This window comes from Uranotaenia lowii, chromosome 1 (assembly GCF_029784155.1).
Source record: "Uranotaenia lowii strain MFRU-FL chromosome 1, ASM2978415v1, whole genome shotgun sequence".
Classification (NCBI taxonomy): domain Eukaryota; kingdom Metazoa; phylum Arthropoda; class Insecta; order Diptera; family Culicidae; genus Uranotaenia; species Uranotaenia lowii.
This window is the reverse complement of record NC_073691.1, coordinates 84,861,779-84,882,474: the sequence shown is the minus strand read 5'-3', so window position 1 is coordinate 84,882,474 and position 20,696 is coordinate 84,861,779.

The window sequence follows — 20,696 nt, the reverse complement described above, 5'->3', positions numbered from 1 at the left end:
GACGGCCAAAACTAAGGCTGGGCTTCGAACGTTCGAGGTACAAAAGGGCCCTAGTCGCGTCGAGAAGCAGAACAAGTCCGCCAAAACCCGTGCCAGGAAGTTGTACCTCAACATGCTGACGAAAGTTAAATGCTGCATCATGGACGACGAAACTTACGTGTAGGCCGACTTCAAACAGATCCTCGGTGACCTGTTTTTCATGGCCAAGGATAAGTTCAGCGTTCCGGAGCATGTCCGCACCTTTAGTGACCCAGGACACGATGAACGGACATAAAAGAGTGCCTCCAGAAGCGCCTGCTTCCTCTAGGCCCACAACGTCCCAACAAATTTCTGGCCGGTTTTAAAAGACATACACCGTCTTAGCCGATTTAGGCTTTACAGACTGAATAAATGACGTGGACAACTAAAGATTAACATTTAACACTCAGTACCGAGATGCGAATCGAACCCATGTCATCAGTGGACCAGCGATTACCGTCTTACCACGCTAACCACTCGACCAGATGTACGTTTTGGCCTCATGCCACTAATCCAAGGACGTGCTGAAGTGGTATGCGAACAATAAAGTCAATTTCGTGCCGAAAATGTTCAACCCTCCCAATACTCCGGAGCTCCGCCCCATCGAGAAGTACTGGGCGATTTTGAAGCAGCACTATCTTAAACGACCTAAGAAAGTGAAGACAGTCGAAGAACTGAAGAAAGTATAGGTTTACATGCAAAAACAGTTGATTCACAGGTTGTGCAGAATCTTATGGTCGGGGTGAGACCAAAGTGCGGGCATTTTCGTATGGAATGTAAATAAAATACGAGTTAAATGGTAAAATGAGATGTTCTGAAGTTAAATGGCGCGAGTTAAATGGCGCGAGATGTTCTGAAACAATCACAACTTAAATGAAATTTGAGTTTACAGTTGTGCTAATTTAATAAATACAATTTATTTTATAATACAAAAATAATAGTTTATTTTAATGCAAAGATAGTTCACGAATTGTTTATCAGCATTCAAGGTTCCGAATTCTTAGTTATTTAATCACATAAAATACTTTCTCGATAAATTGAAAAACTTAGTGCTTATCTGGATTATCCATCCAGTTTTATGTTAGATTTAACCACATTCCTTGAAGAAATACTCCATTTTTCTTCGGTTTATAAACAAACTATTTTGACACATCTTTTGCGCGATTGGAATGACACTGACAGATAAACGAAAATTAGGCACATGGCGCTTCTTTACAGTAGTTATCTTTGCCTAAAAGAAACATGGTGTAATAAGTAATGATGATGAAAAACTGCTTTAGCAAAGGGAATGAAATTGATTATTTATCGCTACGAGGAGATGAATATAATTCCACCAATTTTGATCTACTAACCTTATAGTCCAGATTTTTAGAATTAATTATTTATATCTACATTTATTTTTGCATGCCAAATAGAAAAGTTGAATATTCCTTCTATTTATCGAAACATTATTCATTAAAAAACCTCAAATTTGGGAATAAAAATATAATTTTGAATTTTATCCGAAACGTTTTCTCACTAACCGTAGGGGACAATGGGGATACTTGATCCGCTTTTCTTATTTTTATCACATCTTTTTGGAAAAAATTTCAAATTTATATGCTCCAAAAGTTAGTAGATCAACTAAAAACGAGTTCGTGTGCCGAACATTCTTTTAAGTTGAAGGAGATTTGATCCTTTACTAAAGGAGACTTGATCCTCAATTCAGGGTGCCCCTAGGCAAAAATCTTGCAAAATCCAAAGATATAAGGTCCGTTGACTAGCTTTTGTCGTATTAGTTCTCATTTCACAGTTTGTAGTTATCAGACAATGAGAATTCTTAAAGTTCGTCTACTACCCTAGAATCATTGCATACTTTAAGGCGCAACTTTCTAATGTTAGATAAATACAATATTTTGAGTCCTTTTTACAGATAATTACTAAATAAAGATTAGTTATTGGACTAATATTAGTAATTTTTTGATAAACAATGATCAAGATCCATTCAAAAGAATAATATATCTTTTTGGACTCTAGTGATCAATTGAACCCATAACATACATTTTGGAAAACTTTTTCTTTAAAAAATAGATAGCTTTGAAAATATGCCATTTTGAAGTTCATATTATACTCTAACGATTGACATAAAGGAATAAATATTTCCACTATAATTTTTCATGAGGGAAACATTTTAAAGTGATTAAAAAAGATCTTCAAGTCACATTTTGTTAAGTTTTTCAAACAATAACTCAATAACTTTTTTTTTTAATTTGTGTAGAAAACAGCATTGTTGTTTTGTTCTGTTTGGCACATTTTTCTAGATCATTTGATACGTGTAAGACATTCTGTAACAAGTATCCCCAGGGATCAAGTATCCGCATTCTCCCCTACTGAGGAAAAAATTAAATTTTACAAATGAACTGAGAATTTTGTTATTGTCCTTAAGTAATATCTAAACTATTAAGGCTTTTTAATTTTTTTTCATGTGAATGTTTTGGTTGATAAATTGCTTTAAAGCAGTCTAGATGCATTGCGCTCAATATTCAATTTGGGCAAATGTATTCTCAAAATTCGAAATTCGACACTCAAGATAAGGCCTCATTTCTATGAACGGAAGAAATGGTTAGTCTAAGTTAAATCTAAGACTTTACTGATTTATGATGTTTTCTCAAGGAAATAAACTCATACATCCAATCATGCATGAAAAACCTCATTTGCGTTAATTTTTGTTATGAGTTTGGATAATGAACATTTTCTTTCAGGTTTTGAATTTTGAAAAGCCTTTGAAAAGATAGATTAAACATAATATCAAAAGAGGCTCGATGTGCGTTTCCTTTCGTTCCCCCAAAGCCAAGCAAGGGATTAGAAAGTTTTAAAGGCAATTTGGCAATAATTACATACAGTGTTGTTGCTTTTTTTGCCACAGGTATTCCTGCCAAATTTTTTGGTCGAACGACGGGAAATGCTCCGCTCAAAATTACCTCAATCGCAAAACCGATTCGATTGGGAAATGGGAAAGGATAATAATAAGTCAGATACGAATGAGTAATTTTTCGGTACGGTTGAGCGAGAACAATCCAATGTGGAATTGAAACTGTGGAGATTTTTTTATCCTTCTCTCGACAGCTCTTGCAAACAAAACCATTTTTGATAATTTTATTTGAGTTGTTTCAACGTGGGAATTTTTGCTCAGGTTCTAGTCTTTGTAAATGACCTTATGGACTTTTTTTTAGTTATCATTTTCTTTAATTTTCTGACACGCTTTTCTGTGACTTAAAATCGTTATTATGGAGAAAAATTAATTCTCTCATGAGATCAGGTTTATTCCACGTAGAATTGGGCCGTCTTATTTTAGTTACCGCAGCGCTTCTAGTTGTCGCACCGAAAAACTATTGATCTTGAAGGTTTATCTACCTTATTGGTAAAAATTTCATCAGGGTTGGTACACGCGTTGAGAAGTTTTCTGAGGTGGAAAATGAGAGAAGAGAAATCATTGTACAAAACCACGTTGAAACGCATTTTTTTTAAAATTTTGTACGCTATTTCCTCACGCAGTATTCGGAAAAAAGTATGCGACCCGATACTGATAGGAGATCAATACAAGCGAATGTTATGAATGCTGTGTTTTCGACTCATATACCCTTTTTTTCCTTCGAAGCCCCCTTCACAAGCTTTCCAAAAGCTCACAATGAAATATTTCAGTGCCATGAAAGCTTTTCGATTGTACAAGCTTGAACGCAACTTATCATAGTATGCAACAAAGCATAGGCAAACTAGCCGAATGGAACGCTACTCGCACTGCTCGAATTTTGTTTTAGCCCAGCATCGCATCAGCCAGGATTCGAACCATTGCCCTACTTGAGCACGATTGCATGATTATTTTTCGAACACTTGCCTACTTGGAGGTATCACCGGTGATGAAATTCGACTATTGACACCAAACATACCAACACGTTTTTCGCTGAAACTTTTTTGTTTCTCAACAGATTTTTAGAAAATTCAAAGTTTTAGAAAGCTTGTAACGTGACTCAAATATGATTCTCAGACAGTATTCAGCTACAATCATTTACTTCAACGTTATTCAAAGCCGAAGATTTTTTTTTCAAAAATCATGGTACGGTAAAACGGTATTAAATAAGTTTTCAGCCTTTTCCTTGTAGCATGTTTTTTCAAAAAAAAAATCTTGGTGTTTTGCTGCGACGGCCATTTCCTCGACTTCCAAACTCTGCTGGAATTCAGGAGAAATGAAACGTCCCGATATTCGGGAGGGTTTTCATTCGAACTTCGAATAAAATCAGAAACTTCTCCGTGGTTCGGTTAGTCAATCTCCTGAGGGGTAAATTTGCATTTTTAGTGTGTTCAATGCATTCCTTGAAATTTGGAGTTAACGCCAGTTTACATTTCGTAGGGGTTTTCTAAGGATTTATATGAAAGAAGAACCAAGATGTAAAGAAAAACCGAGGTACTGACAACCCAGCCCGGTTTTTCTTTTTTTTCCTCTTAAAATTTAATTCTCATAAAATAATAAACTCATCTTAAGAATTATTATGTTAGATTTCTAAATAAAAGGAAAAAAAATCCTCAAAATTAGATAGGAAGAAACGATAATACTTGATCCCTGGGGATACTTGATTTCTTCGCTATACCTCGAAACAGGAATGCCTTCCAAATATAAAATCTTCTTAAAAAATGTACCAAAAAGAACAAAACAACAATGCTGTTATCTCAGCAATTTTTTTTTTAGCAATTGAACTTTGTTTTAAGAATTTAACAAAATGTAATTTGAGGATCTTTTTCTATCACTTTAAATTGTTTCCCACATGAAAAAACTATAATAAAAATATTTATTCCAACATGTCAATCGTTAGAGTAAAATATGAACTTCATAATGCCCTATTTTCAAAGCAATAGTAAACTCTCAATTTTGTTAAGAACAACCCAAGTAACCATTAAGCCGTATAAATTGGCCCTATTTCAGCTCTATAGTCGAATATAGAAACAGCTTACAGAGCCTTTAAAGCTCTATATTCGACTTAAGGGCTGCTCAAAAGCCACATTTGGCGTGCATTTCGGCCGATATACGGCTTGACCCCACTTTCTAGACACGCCAATGCGAAGTTATCAAAATATTTTCTGGCAAAAAAAGAAAAAAAATGTTTTTTCGTTTTCACTCAAAGCTGATTTTTTCTTTGTTTTCATTCCATCTCTCTCACACCTGAGCTTTTTTAAATGCTGTTGGATAGGAACTGGAATCGAACTCATAATTTTTACGCCCATGTTACCTTGTGCCTCTGCTGCATGACCTATCTACGTTCTACTAACAATCTACGAAAATTGATCCTTCTTAAATGAACAATTCGGAGTTGTAATATATATGAAAATATAGGAGAAAATAACAAAACATTTGATTTTAAAATACAAATTCCATTTTATTCATACTTAAAAACACATTGCACTCTTCATTTCAAATCACTTTACCTGGCTCTGCTCATCTGAGCTTCACAAATTTGACCCAGAAGCTGTCCTTTTATTTGTCCTCACTTCACTTGCCAAACAGTAATCCGGGTGCACTGGCCGCGCAAAACCAACGGAAATCTGCATTAAAAATTTCTCCAGCTCCTGCAGTTGCCCGATAAGTTTAATTCCTGGGTTGACGGTGTTTAATGAGCAACATTGCTGGCCAAATCGGGAGCTCCATTGGAACAGTTGTTAGCTCCATCCGATACCGACAAAACTCCAGCTCTGCGAAGGAGTTGCTTTATCCGAAACGACACAACGAGGCGTAAATTCTTAAAAAAAATTATAATTCTAAATCGATCGCGAAAATGTTTGTGGGTTCTTCTTCTTTCTGGTTCATGTTTATTTCAGTACGCCCCAGCAGGTGTCATCTTCAAAGACATTAACTTTTTGTCACTCTGACATCTGCACAGGGCTTGAAAGCCCTGAAACGCTACCTAAAAAATCAATATACGGCCTATTTTTCTTCGTCATCCCCACAGTGCCTATTGGCATTTCAAAAAGTTCTTTAGGGCTAAAAAGCACTGAAGTGCTGTTATTCGTCCCTTATGCGGCTTATAACAGGGCTAAATGGTTTGCTGGGTAGTTCACATTCGGCTTCACGTCAATATCAATTGAGAATTGATATCAGAATATTTATCAATAAATTTTTGAAGCGCGAATAAAAATCTCCAGCCATCTGTTAGAAATAATTAAAATCAAATCACAGCAATCCGTATCATTTTCAAAAAGTTCGTCACCCTAGTCGTGAATCATGTCGATTGATGATTACTTTTTTGTTTGTTACATTCAAATTTACTAGAACAATTTTGCCAGTAACTGCACAACAATATTCAAATTTTTATTAATCGATTGCATCAATTTTTTCACAACTGACAAAAATGCATACTGATTTTTTTCTCGCATGGTAGCACAAAAATATCAATGATTTTCAAGTCCCACTCACAAAAAGAAAGTGTACACTTTTAAAGTCCGATTCTTTTATCACTTCATTTGTTTTCAATTGCTTTAATTAATAATTTGCACAAGAAGTAACTAAGAATCCACAATTCCACAGAATATTTTGAGCGCAACCGGTTGGCGAACAAATTTGTACACCGCAAAAAAAAAACGAGAAAACGAACGCGACGACAAAAAAATGCGACCGTTCTCGAGCATAGCCTGCTGCGAACTCCTGAATGGATCTTTATCATTTGTTATTATGGAATTACTAAAATCTGTTCAATAAATAATGTTTACCCACTAATTATTATAGACACTATAATTTCATATAGTCTGGCAAAGAGAATGACGGGAGCCAATCGAACTGTCATTCGCGGGAGCCAATCGAGCAAACTTTCTAAATATTGGAAAATCATGAATGAAGTATTGTGATTTACAAAGCTTTTTTGGAGTTTTAGTAACATTAACTAAAATTATTTAGCATAATGTTGACTATTTTTTCACCTATAGATCCTAATATATTTTATAAAAACGATTTCGAGTTCAATTATCAAAAATAGTATTTAATTTGCGAATCTAAAACACTGTTTCATATTTTGCAACTGGAGAGAGTTATGAAGAGCTTGAACATTATCATAGAATGCTCGATTTGCTCCGTGCAAATGACAGTTCGATTGGCTCCCGTCATTCTCTTTGCCAGACTATATGAAATTATAATGTCTATACTACTTATCTGTCAAAAAGAACTAAAAATACTGTTTTTATCTAAAAACTAGAAAATTGCGCCTTAAAGTATGCAATGACTCTAGGGTAGTAGACAAACTTTTAAAATTCTCTTTGTCCGATACCTACAAACTGTGAAATTAGAACTAATATGGCAAAAAATAGCCATCGGACCTTTTATCTTCGGATTTTACTAGATTTTTACCTAGAGTCAGGACACCCTGTATTAAGGATCAAGTCTCCTTTAGCTGAGGAGTCTCCTGTAACTTTTAAAAACATCACAATTTTTTTAGTCTCTCGAAAAAACTTCTAGCTCATCTACGAGTTCATGTATCGTTCCAATTTTTGGAGCATGTAAACTAGAAATTACATGCTATTAGAAAATTCAAAAGACGGCGAGTTGCTAAATTTTCCCAAAAAAATATGAAAAGAATGAATGAATAACATAACCCCATTCTCCTCTATGTTTGTCTGGAAATGAATACTGAAGAAAATTGCATTACACTTTGAATCATTTTTCTACGCCTACGTCTTCGGCTCGTTAGAAATCTCAATAAAAGCTCAAGAGTAAACATCGAACACAGTTGTACCGGATAAGTTTTTCAATAACTTTCCGCCAACTGCAACGTTGATAAAGTCGCGAATGCCATAAAGATGGTAAAACGACTATAATCGAAACAAAAAAAAAAGTGTAACAAAAAACCGTGTTACTTCAAGTAGGTTATTCAATGGTGTGAAGTTTGTAGATGTAGAATCTCGCCACCCGATATCGGCAATTTGCGTCCGGTTCGTTTCGTAGTTGCTTGGAAAGAGAGCGACTATAATTCGGCTCTCGGCTCTGAAGCTTGTACCGCCAAACGCATACACTTTTAGAGGAACACATTTGACAACCGAGGGGTGTCTCAATAGATCATGGCAATATTTCTACACTGGGATAAATCGATGGTAATATTTACTAACAGTAGACTCTACATCCTTTTCCTTCTCCAAAAAGAAAAAAAATCATAGGGCAGAAAAATATTAAACATATTTAACTGCTATCTATATTCGTATGGGAACCTTCCCGAATCCCAGACGCTATAATTCTCCTGAAATTATGGACAAAATTCCCACGAATGTACAGGTACTCGAACAATTGCCCTGTATCACGGAAGAACTTCAACTTTTAACCTTTTACTATCGCGCTTTTTAAAGTTTATCTTTTTCTGTCACATGTGTGTTAATTGGTATAGTTTCTCGCTCATGTGGCTAATTAATAATCGTTCAGTTGAAATCGCGGGAGCTGCTATAAGCCTGACAGAAGGAGTCCCTCGTAAGTCAATGTTCGTGATTACTCAGCTCGTATGTTATCGCGCCAGCACTTAATATTACTTTAGAATTTCGATTGTCCGAAAAAGCAAAGTAAAGTACTAGATTGTCGGAAGTCAGTGTTTTGCTGCTAGTTCACCAGCGATGTTTCTGAAAATGTTATTTAAAAAGCACAATATCTAGCATACGGTTGCTACCATGTGTGCAAATGAGAAGCAGCAACCTTTCCATTCTATAGTGTCATTTGACCATCATTGATCGCTCTTTCTCCCTCTCGTGCTCGTCTATCACTTTTGGAAGTCAGTCATCATCCTCCTTTGTTGGCACGCAAATAAACAGTAACGGTCAGCTTTAATTTCAATAATCCATCCGCGTGCCATAAGCTGGACACATATTCAAAATAAACAACTTCTCCAATAATGCAATAATCTTAGTAGATTTTGCTATTCATCTTAATGCTATTATAATAATGGACTTTCTCTAAAAATGTGGAACACTACTTTAGAATTAATCAATCCAATCTGCTACGAAGTACGTTGAGTTTTCTTTGATCGTAAATATGCTAAGGCGGATTTTTTCTACCGATGATGGAATAGCCTGCGCTTTGTTAAACAATCTTCTGTCATCACAATAGATTCAAACCCTTCTTCATCTCACATGATCTCCGAATGCCCTTTATGTGAATCATGCAATGCTCCCAATCTTGATTTCAAAAGTAGGTAGTATGTTTCTGTTGTTCTTGACTCCGATCCCATCGAATGATGCTAATTCATTTCGAAAAGCTTTGGTCTTTTTCCCTTATCAGTTCGCATTCTCTTCACAGCTGTCAAAGTATCATCTGCCGATGTTAAAAAAAAACTCCATCGCAGATCTGACAAAAATGGTTTTAAATAATATCAATCTTTTAATTTAAAGGTTTTACAAAACCGTATTTGCTTGATAATTGGAAGCATGATTTAACTTATCTTCAAAACTATATCATTTAAACTTAGCTATATCTGTTATTGTGTAATGCAGAGTAATGTGGGATTTCTGTAGTCAATTTTTTTTCTTTAGAATTCTGTCCTTTGTAAATCGACTTACTCAATTGTTACATTGAAATAGTAACTTTACGCTTCCTGACATGTGTCGTATTCCGAGCTCACGTTTTTCAGTTGTTGGCGATTGCATTTGAAGAAACTTCTGTCTTCGGTGACGGTCGCAAATAAGAGGACGAATGTGTGTCACAAAACTTTCTTCCTCACCGGAGCTTGTAATTTATTTCTCTCTTTCTTCCTCTCTCTACCGCTGGAGAGTTGATTACATAGTCTAACAATCGTAACGCTCTTAAGGCACTTATTTTGTATCTGCTTTTAATACTCACTTCGTCTTCCCGATCATGAAATTTATAGTTGCGTATTTTTGTAGTCCACGAACAAAGGCATTTAACTAATCCTCGTTTTTCCGTTTCCGCTTACAAACAATTTTACGTTCCATATGAATACTACGCAGATCACCAAATCAAAAATTGGTTCAACACCTTTTTATTCACGAATACTTCTTTTAGAACAAGAGGGACCTTGAACGGCTCAGGATAGTGATTTCATTTCCATTTTTCCCCCTATTCTGGTTAGTATTGTTAAAACTATGCTTTGCTTTGTGACTCAATTTGTCCTAACTGTATAGTGAGGTAGAAAGTTTGACATTTCGAAAAAATGGGCCAGCTTTAGAATATAAACGCTTTTTCATCCAGAGATCAATGTTTTTTCCTAGCCTGATTAGCCTTACTATTACTCTACGGTAAGAAAAATTTAAATTCTTTCATGATGGTTGCAACGCTCAGATCAAACACTTTTTCCCTTTTTTGGGACTTTTTAAATTTTGAACCATTCTAGCAAAGCTTTTTCTTGTACAGCGCTTTGGATCATTCCAGCCTCGCTTCTTATTCATCTTTGTTTGTTTTCTTTTGCAGCGCTTTGGATTATTCCAGACTCGCTTTATTCCTTTTTTTTTTTTGTTGTCAGCGCTTTGGATCAAGCCAGTCTCGCTTATTTTTTTTTTTCAATTTTTCATTCAATTGCAGCGCTTTGGATTATTCCAGACTCGCTTCTTTTTTTTTATATTTTAATTCAGCGCTTTGGATCAAACCAGCCTCGCTTTTTCTTTTTTAATATCAGCGCTTTGGATAATTCCAGACTCGCTTGTTTTTCTTGGTGTATTTTTCCTTTCAGCGCTGTGGATCATTCCAGTCTCGCTTGTTCGTTTTTTTTCATTATTACAGCGCTTCGGATTTCACCGGGCTCGCTTCTTTTCCTTTCTCAGCACTATGAATTCCATCGTTCTTTCTCCGTTTCGATTAAAAATTTTAACTCAACTTGCAACTAGATATTACTTTTTACCTCGACAGACTCAGATCTTTTTTACCAATCATACCGCGATTCGTTCAAAAACAAATGAAACACAGATATTTTATGCTTACTTCCGAGTTTGAAACATCTTACGTACCACTAGAATCAATTGGTTGAATCCTCAGTTAAACTAATCATTTTTAACTCACCATCTTGGATCCTACCGATTGCGCCAAATTGTAGAATCTCGCCACCCGATATCGGCAATTTGCGTCCGGTTCGTTTCGTAGTTGCTTGGAAAGAGAGCGACTATAATTCGGCTCTCGGCTCTGAAGCTTGTACCGCCAAACGCATACACTTTTAGAGGAACACATTTGACAACCGAGGGGTGTCTCAATAGATCATGGCAATATTTCTACACTGGGATAAATCGATGGTAATATTTACTAACAGTAGACTCTACAGTAGAAATCTGTTAAGTCTTTCCTCAGATATAAGGCAAGGTTCAAAATCTTTCGTTCCAATTACTTTTCCTCGGCTGTCCATAGTGTAACCAAAAAGCACGTTGGTATTTAAAGTGTTAATAAAGCTTTATGCAATTACCTACCTAATTCACGTCAATTGTTTGCTTTAAAACACTTCCGAGGAACTACTTGAATGGTACACATTTGAAGAATAACTTAGGAGAAAGCCGGAATATCATTTGTGGAACTGACGTAAAAGTCAAATCAGTAAAACCCTGCTTGAAAAATGGACAATAATAATTAATAAAACACCTGCTCGATTAAAAAATTTAGTCCGATGCATAGCTCAATCACGTGTTATTGAGCCTCAGTAAACAAATAAGATAGCTCATGGCAATAATCTTTTTTGTAGATTAACATACAAATCATTTACGTTTTCTGGGAACTCAATGAGGATGATAGTAGTGGAGAATGGGGATGATCTCCTTTTCTTATTTTCATCATGCTTTTGGGAAAAAATTTGCAGATTTTACATTTTCTGACAGCGTGTGATTTCATGTTTGTATGTGAAGGGAATAATACAATGAAACAAACGTATTTTAGTTCGAAGCTCTTAAGCATTTGAACAGACCTATTTTGATCCTAGATAATTATATACAAGATTTGAATTTAACGAAAGAATGGAAAAATCTCTACGCTCACTGACGCGAGAGAGAAAGCTTTCTTGCAATACTTCGACATTCTAGTAACGACTTTTGGCTTCAACGGTTGTTTAGAGCTTGTTTAAGTTTTATTGAAAATTATAATGAAATTCATTACAGTAAAGGGTGATACGGTCAAAATTTGGTCAAGGGAAAACGCGTGTAAATCGGTTAAATCGTTTATTAAAAAAAAAATTAAATTTATTTTTCAAGTTTAATTAAATAGTATAAAATTCAGGAAAAATATTCAGTTAGGCTTCCGCTTTTCCAAATCCGAATTGCCGGGCCTTACGCTTAACCCTTGCCATTAGATTTTGTACAGCCACCTTGTCCACCTTCTTCGCGGCAGAAAGCCAGTTTGCCTTGAACTGCTGCTCGTCCTTAGCAGTTTTTTTGGTCTTCTTTAGGTTCCGCTTGACAATAGCCCAGTATTTCTCAATTGGGCGGAGCTCTGGCGTGTTTGGAGGGTTCTTGTTCTTGAGAACCACCTGCACGTTGTTGGCGGCGTACCACTCCATGGCCTTTTTACCGTAATGGGAAGATGCCAAATCCGGCCAAAACAGTACGGAACAACCGTGATACTTCAGGAAAGGCAGCAGACGTTTATTCAAACACTCTTTCACGTAAATTTCTTGGTTGACAGTCCCGGAAGCTATGAAAATGCTGCTTTTCAAGCCTCAGGTACAGATGGCTTGCCAAACCAGATATTTCTTCGCGAACTTTGACAGTTTCATGTGCTTGAAAATATCTGCTACCTTTCCCCATCCTTTTGCCGTATAAAACTCCTGTCCCGGAAGCTGCTTGTAGTCGGCTTTGACGTAGGTTTCGTCTTCCATTACCACGCAGTCAAACTTCGTCAGCATGGATCGCGATTTGGAGTCACTAGTGAACCTTCATATAAGAGAAGCGATATCTGATCCCTCCTAAAATAAAATATGTGGCAACATCGCCGAAATCTTGGACAAAAAAATCCTCAGCACTGTTTTCTGGCTCAATGTTCAAGCCTTAAAGTGAACGCTCCTTCAATCCAACAAACTCGACTGAACTCGATGCCCGAAGGATCGCGATAAACGGTATGAATGACTTGAATTCGTTAATAATCAGTTAGTTTTTTAACTAGAAACAAGATTCACCAAAGCATTGAAAAATATTGCACCTAATCATAAATTCATATGACCAGCTTAAAAATGATCTGTTTGAACTATAACAACAATCACAATACCTTCCTTGGTTGAGTTTTCAATAAGAAAGGTAAAAGCTCTCCGACAAAATGCTCGGATCGATTGGAATCGATTTTGACAGTTCTTTTGTATCGATTGAAATTTTGTGTTTGAGACGTCGCTTCTCTTACATGTACCTAGGTTCACTAGGAGTCACTACTTTTTTGTAAGTCGATAGTCCGGCTCGTTTTTTGGCTCGATGCACGGTTGTAGACGATACACCCAGCTTATTTGCGGCATCTCGGAGAGAGAGGTTAGGGTTTCGCTTGAAACTACCGGCAACTTTCTTTGTCGTCTCAGCGGCTTCCGGTTTTCGATTTCCCCCCGATCCAGACTTCCTGGCTGTCGACAAACGTTCCCCAAACACTTCAATCACATTTGTAACGGTTGATTTGGCAACTTTTAGCGATTTTGCCAGCTTTGCGTGCGGGTAGCTCGGATTTTGACGATGCGCGAGCAAAATTTTGATACGCTGCTCTTCTTCCTTGGACCGCATTTTGACAACTGAAGAGTGAATTCCAAAATCAAAATAGGAGCAACATTCTACACACACACAGCTTCAAAATGAGGTTCAGGTTTTTTAAATGCAAAATTGAAAGAAATACGTCAAGTTGATATTTACCAAATTTTGACCGTATCACCCTTTATGCTGCAAAAATAGGATTGATACATGAGCCCGTAGATAAACTAGAAGCGTTTTTGTAAGACTAAAAAATTGTAATATTTTGAATAAAGGAGAATTGATCCTTTATTAAAGGAGACTTGATCCATCAGTGCCCTAAGCTATGGCAAAAATCATACAGAATCTAAAGATAGAATATCCGTTGACTTAGTTAGTTAGTTTTCATTTCACAGTTTATTAGTATCAGACCAAAAGTTTGTTTACTACCCTCATTGTATACTGAAAGGCGCAATTTTCTTATTTTTAGATAAAAGCACTCTTTTGAGTCATTTTTGTCAGGAAATTTTTGAAAAATATTAGTCATGCGATAAATAATATTAATTTCGTGCTTACCAATGATCAACATCCATTCAGAAGAAAAATATATCTTTTTGGACTCGAGGGATCAAGTGAATCCATAACATACATTTTACGAAACTTTTTCTTAAAAAAAATGAGAGTTTACTATTGCTTTGAAAATATGGCATTAAGAAGTTCATATTATACTCTAACGCTTGACATATTGGAATAAATATTTTTATTGTAATCATTTCGTGTGGGAAAGATTTTAAAGTGAAAAGATCTCCAAGTCACATTGAGTTAGATTTTTCAAACAAGGTGCAATAACTCAAAAAATAACATTTTTAACAGAGTTGTTATTTGCTTGAACTACAACAGCAATTATAATACTCTCCTTGGTTGAGTTTTCAATTAGAAAGCTAAAAGCTCCTCGACAAAGGCTCGGATCGATTAGAATCGATTTTGACAGTTCTTTTGTATCGATTGGAATTTTGTGTTTCAGACGTCGCTTCTCTTACACTAGTCTATGGGACAAAAGTGAGAACCATCTTGGCTGAAATGCAGTTGATATCGAAAAACACCATTTAAATATCAACTGAACCGCAGATTATCATCCGTTGGATGGGTTTAACTATTTTATTGCAGATTTATTCAATGTTTTCATAACTTAATTACAAATTCGATCCTTATTGCGATGTTCTTTTAGAATCAGGACAAAGACCAATTTTCAAAAATCAGGACAATCCTAGAGTTTATACAAAAATCAGAACGTTCTTTCGAAAATCAGGACTGCCGTCGGACTGTGTGTGTAGGATGAATAAACCCAAAGGCTTAAAATCATAAATAAAACAACAAAACAAACATAAAATCAGGACATATCCTCAAAAAACAAGACAACTGACACCTCTGACAAAGCTCCGAAAAAATTCACACAAGGAAAATAAAAAAAGGTAAAATTTACCGAGAAGCGAGGTAACTTTTTCCACTTTTTCCATTTTACCTTTTTCGCATTCACCAAGAAAAATAGTAAATAATACCGTTTTCCCATTCACTGGTTTAAAAAGTGAATGCTAGTTGGTTTGATTGGTTTCTTCAATAAAAATAAAAACAAAATTCATTCAAAATTGATATTTATTTGAAATAAATAGGGACTTTCTTACAATCATGCCCTTCTCCGTTCGACTAACCCGGTCAGGTCCGGCTTTTCCCTCCAGAATGATATCTGGAGGATGGCGTCGAATACACCTCGAAGCTCTGTGGGCCGATCTGAAACAAAAGCAAACCATTATGACGTAAACCAGCACAACTAAATGATATCTAAGAAAACACTTACCATTCCGTTTTGATTTTCTAATATTGGATACGAAGCAAAACTTCCTTCTTGAACGACAAAACAGCTTAACCTCAATAAACGGATTCGGCAAAAAGTTACTTTTTTTCGAGATAAATCGTACCGTTTTGTTCAGCTCAATCCAGGTAAACTTCACCTCGTTACGAGGTAAGTTTTACCTGGATTTATATTTTTTCTAGGTGAATTGTACTTTTTCATTCAGCTCAATTCAGGTGAACTTCACCACACGAGGTAAGATTTACCTTTTTTGGATTCACCTTTTTTCTCGGTACATTGTGTGATTGTACCTTTTTCCCAACCTTGATTCAGGTAGTTTTTACCCCTCTGTGAGGTGAGTTTCACCTCGAAGAGGTACACGGTAATTTTAGATTATTCAGAGACTGAATAATTTCGGTTCAGGGGTCGCATCATGTATGAAGATGAAAACAACTGAGCGAGTTTAAAATCCTGAGATTTAGCGGAGACGCACACTTTTTCCTCCGCTATAGATGAAATCTATTCAGATCTGAATAGATTTCATCTAGAGCGGATGAAAAAGTGTACGAGCGCCTTAAAAACAAATGTTTTTTTTTGTTTTGATGATTAAAGATATGAACAGAGTGAAGTTAGAAAAAAATTTTCCAGGTTAGTATAAAATTTGATGGGTGTGGGATATCAGAAGTTGTCCCCATTCGGATAATACAATCGATGCCAATATGCAATTACCTTGGGCATCGATATACCTTTCGTGTCACCCCTAGTCGACAAGTGAACGGAATCATTCGTCTCTGTCGCGCACGCTTCTCCCTCCAACGCAACGGCAGTCAGTCGAGTTCTAATCGAGCGATCGACACGACGCACGTCCGCGCAGTTCAGTGTAATAAACGGAAACAGCTTTCTGCTCAGCGTCCGAACACCCGCAAGGTAAGCGATAGAATTGCCCCTGGTCTTCCTCGATGGCGTAACCTGGCCCCACATTTGGCGATCCTGCCAGGAGCGTTGTATTCCTTAGAACACAACGCAATCAGAAAAAAGACACATTTTTAGAATCTACAGAGAGTTTCATTTTCGTTGTGCTTGGAGCAGCCATCTTGTTTTTTTCAACAAGTCGTAGGCGTTTGAATTTAGTTGTTACGAGCAGGTTGCTAAAACTTTGATGCAGCAGAATGATCCAAAGAAACCATTCCTAATTTAATAAAAATCTCTTTTTCGGGTCGTGTGGCTGGTAATCGAATTAACAAAAATAAACTGATTTTGGAGAGATTAAATTCTAGAAATAATCTGTTAGGCCATTGAAATTACAGGTATGAGCTTTGGTAGTGTAGTAGCTGACCCAAATTTGAATTAAATTTGCTATTGAAGATATTCGATCCAAGATTCGATGTTAATGCACCTTGTCTTTTTCAAAATTAACTCCTTACATGGAAATTTATTTGAAGCTGATTTGCTTGGCGTATGAAAAATTTTGTGTGGCATATTACTGACGCGATGAAGCATTGAAAATTGGTTAAAATTCTGATGCGATCGAAAACTTCCGTCAGTAATTGGGCGCGATGAAGACTTCCGCCTAAGTGTATTGAGAATTTGTTGAAATCTGACGCGATGAAGACTTCCGTCAGTTGCGTGGCGCGATGAAGACTTCCGCCAAAGTGATTTGTAAATTAGTTGAATATCTGACGCGATGAAGACTTCCGTCAGCAGTTGGCGCGATGAAGACTTCCGCCTAGGTCAATTGAGAATTTGTTCGAATCTGACGCGATGAAGACTTCCGTCAGTTTGGCGCGATGCAGACTTCCGCCTGTGTGAATTGAAAATTGGTTAGCAATCTGACGCGATGAAGACTTCCGTCAGTTGCGTGGCGCGATGAAGACTTCCGCCAAAGTGATTTGTAAATTAGTTTGATATCTGACGCGATGAAGACTTCCGTCAGTTTGACGCGATGAAGACTTCCACCTGGATGATTGGACATTGGCTAGCAACTTAATGCGATCAAAATTACCGACAGCTATTCGCGCGATGAAGACTTCTGCCTAGCTTTTCAAATGTTTTAGCAATCTGAAGCGATTCCGTTGGCAGTTAGCCGCAATACAGACTTCCGTCTAGTTGCAATTTGAAATTAAAAAGAGATTGACGTGATGCAAACTTTCTTCTGTTGGAATACAGGAAATGATCCAAAAATGAGCTTGGCGAGATGATTTAAAAAAAAAAGTCGAAAAAATCTTTGTCAAAGATGCTTCACTTATCGGGACTTTCGTCAAAGTACTTATATACATACAATTTGTTTGGCAAGATGTGGACCGCTTGGGGTGAAGCCCCAATATCTGATGTGATAAAGTCCAGAGGTGTGATAGAGGTGAAAATGAGAGAAATTTCAAGACGATGAAGATTTCGTCATACGGTGTACATCAAGGTGTAGTAAACTATCGCATAGAAACGCATCGTTTATTGACAGTTCACGTAAAACCGAAGTCCTAATGAAAATCTTGATCCATACCTAACTGCCTGGTTAATTAACGAAGTTTGAAATTTTTGATGAAAATAAAGAGCTTCGTCTCCACTGATACTGATAAGCTAAGTTTGTGCACCCTTTTAGCATAGCTTCAAAATGCTTGACTTAATTAAAATGCTAACAGTTTGATTCATAGTGGAAATTTTATTTGTCTAAATCGAACAACAGATATCACTGATAATATTGATTAGCCTACACGAGAATGATATAACTTTTAGTAAAATTAGACAGTTCGAACATTTCAGTATATCTGAGAGGCAATGGTATACTCTAGTCTGGGTACTCACTCAAATAAACGTAATATAATTGGTTGTGGTCGAAGTTGTATTATGCTGGTTACAAAATAAATATTCCCAACCGACAAGGAAAGCCGAGTCTTGCATACACTTCAACAAATACCTTTGAGAGGGGATGAGCACTTAAAATAATGTCAACGCTATGCTGGCGTTGGTTTGCCATGCACCTATCTGTACATTAAAATATAAGACTTAACCCTGCGCTTGCTGACACCACACACCACAAGAGCATATTATTTCGTCCCCGCAACATTTCTGTTTCTTGTCCTCACTGCGAATGGGGGGATGATATGGCAATACCAAAAAAGCAGGACAAGGGTGATGGATGGCATGATCGTTGACAATCTGGCGACAGCATGATAAATTCTATATATAAAAAGTAAAGTAGTCTGAAACAAAAAATTCTATTACTCAATTACAAAGGCAAACAACTGAACGTTAACAGGTAAAAGGATAAAATGAAACGATTTCAATGTTCTTACATACCTCTCGCATTTCCACCGGGAATAACGGAAGAGATAATGTTCTCTTGTTTTAAGCAGGTCGAACTGCGATTTCGAATAAATATCACGCATTATCCAAAGTCAGTTATAGTATCTTTAATGCTTATTAGGAACAAAAAAGAGAACTGTCGAGATTTTGTTTGAAAGTATTTTGAAGGCGATCGAGTTTTGTTTTGTTTATATTTCGTCGACACGCTTATTTTAAAATATGATGAAAACAGTAGAAAATAATTCTACCGAGTGTGACTCCAGTGTGACCAGTAAGCGTCACCCGTGTAAACAGATCTGAATGTTCAAAACAAGAACAAGATTCGCATAGGGTGTATAGGGTTTAGGATTATATGAAGACAAAATTTTCAAATTGCTGCATATTAAACTAAAATCTGTTGTGTCTTAGAACTTAATGCTATGGCTTCCGTTCATTTGTCCCTTAAACAGCGGGTAACAGAGATAAAAAAAACTTATTATGAAAGGGGCCAATCAGATTTTCTTAAAGTGTTTATTATATATTTAATTGTATTGTCAAACTTGAGGTTGTAATATCAAAAGAGATCGACCAGCAAAGAGCTAAGTTTCATTCTTACTAGAGTGATTCCTAAATTATCGCAGGTAATCAAACAATCTTCTGCAATTGTTTAAAGTGGTCGGGTATATCTGCAATAAAGAGACTACTATAGGCTCGTTAATCTGCAACACCCCGAAAAAGTGTTAAATCAGTACAAACTGTGCATTAACGTATCAGCAAAATGCCAGTGGACTGCATCTTTGCTTTGAAATTTAAACAGCGTTTGGTTCATATGACATTGAAGGTACATGTAATGTATTATAAACTGAAAGACTAAAGCAAAAAGTTAAATTTCGGGGCAACCTTTCTGGATGAATAAGCCATTGATGCTTAAAACCGCAAGAGCAAAAGGAAAAAAAGTTGGCAACAATACAATAAATTCAACAAGTCAGATATTGTCATTTTTTTCATTTTTTTTTTATTGAGTAAATAGGAGATGTGGGATATCAGAAGTTGTCCCCATTCGGATAATACAATCGATGCCAATATGCAATTACCTTGGGCATCGATATACCTTTCGTGTCACCCCTAGTCGACAAGTGAACGGAATCATTCGTCTCTGTCGCGCACGCTTCTCCCTCCAACGCAACGGCAGTCAGTCGAGTTCTAATCGAGCGATCGACACGACGCACGTCCGCGCAGTTCAGTGTAATAAACGGAAACAGCTTTCTGCTCAGCGTCCGAACACCCGCAAGGTAAGCGATAGAATTGCCCCTGGTCTTCCTCGATGGCGTAACCTGGCCCCACAATGGGTGCTAATAAGTTTCATGGGAAATTAAACGAAGTTTTTCTTCCAACAGAATTCTAATCTTCTCGGACGCATTTGTGGTGGTGGCGGAACTTGATTTGCACGTTCAATCAGGGCTATATTCTGCTGAGATGAACCGCCCACTTCACCTACCGTACCGGATCCAGCCGGAACACCTGCAATGGAAACGGCATACCACGACTGGCAACTCGGCCCATATCTGGACCCTGAGCACCTTCCGGAATAGGAAGACCGATGTTTGTGGTCCCTCCATCGTAAGCGGCACGATGTTTCCTCTTCGGAGCAGAACGAATCCTAGAAATATTTTTTTTCTCCCGCTTCTTTTGTGAATTACATATGAATAAATATGGATGTCTATTACTAAAACATGTATAAAAACATTTCATTTTCATTGAAATCCGAAATTCCAGTAAATTCTGCCGTAAAATTTTATAAAATTCTGAGTTGTTTTGGCTCAGACCTTTCAAACGCTCCTTTAAGATGCCTGATTGAAAATAACTTAAAATTCGCGAAAACCCTAACAAATCATTTCTGAGTTTTACCGCTCTAATCAAAATTTGAGTT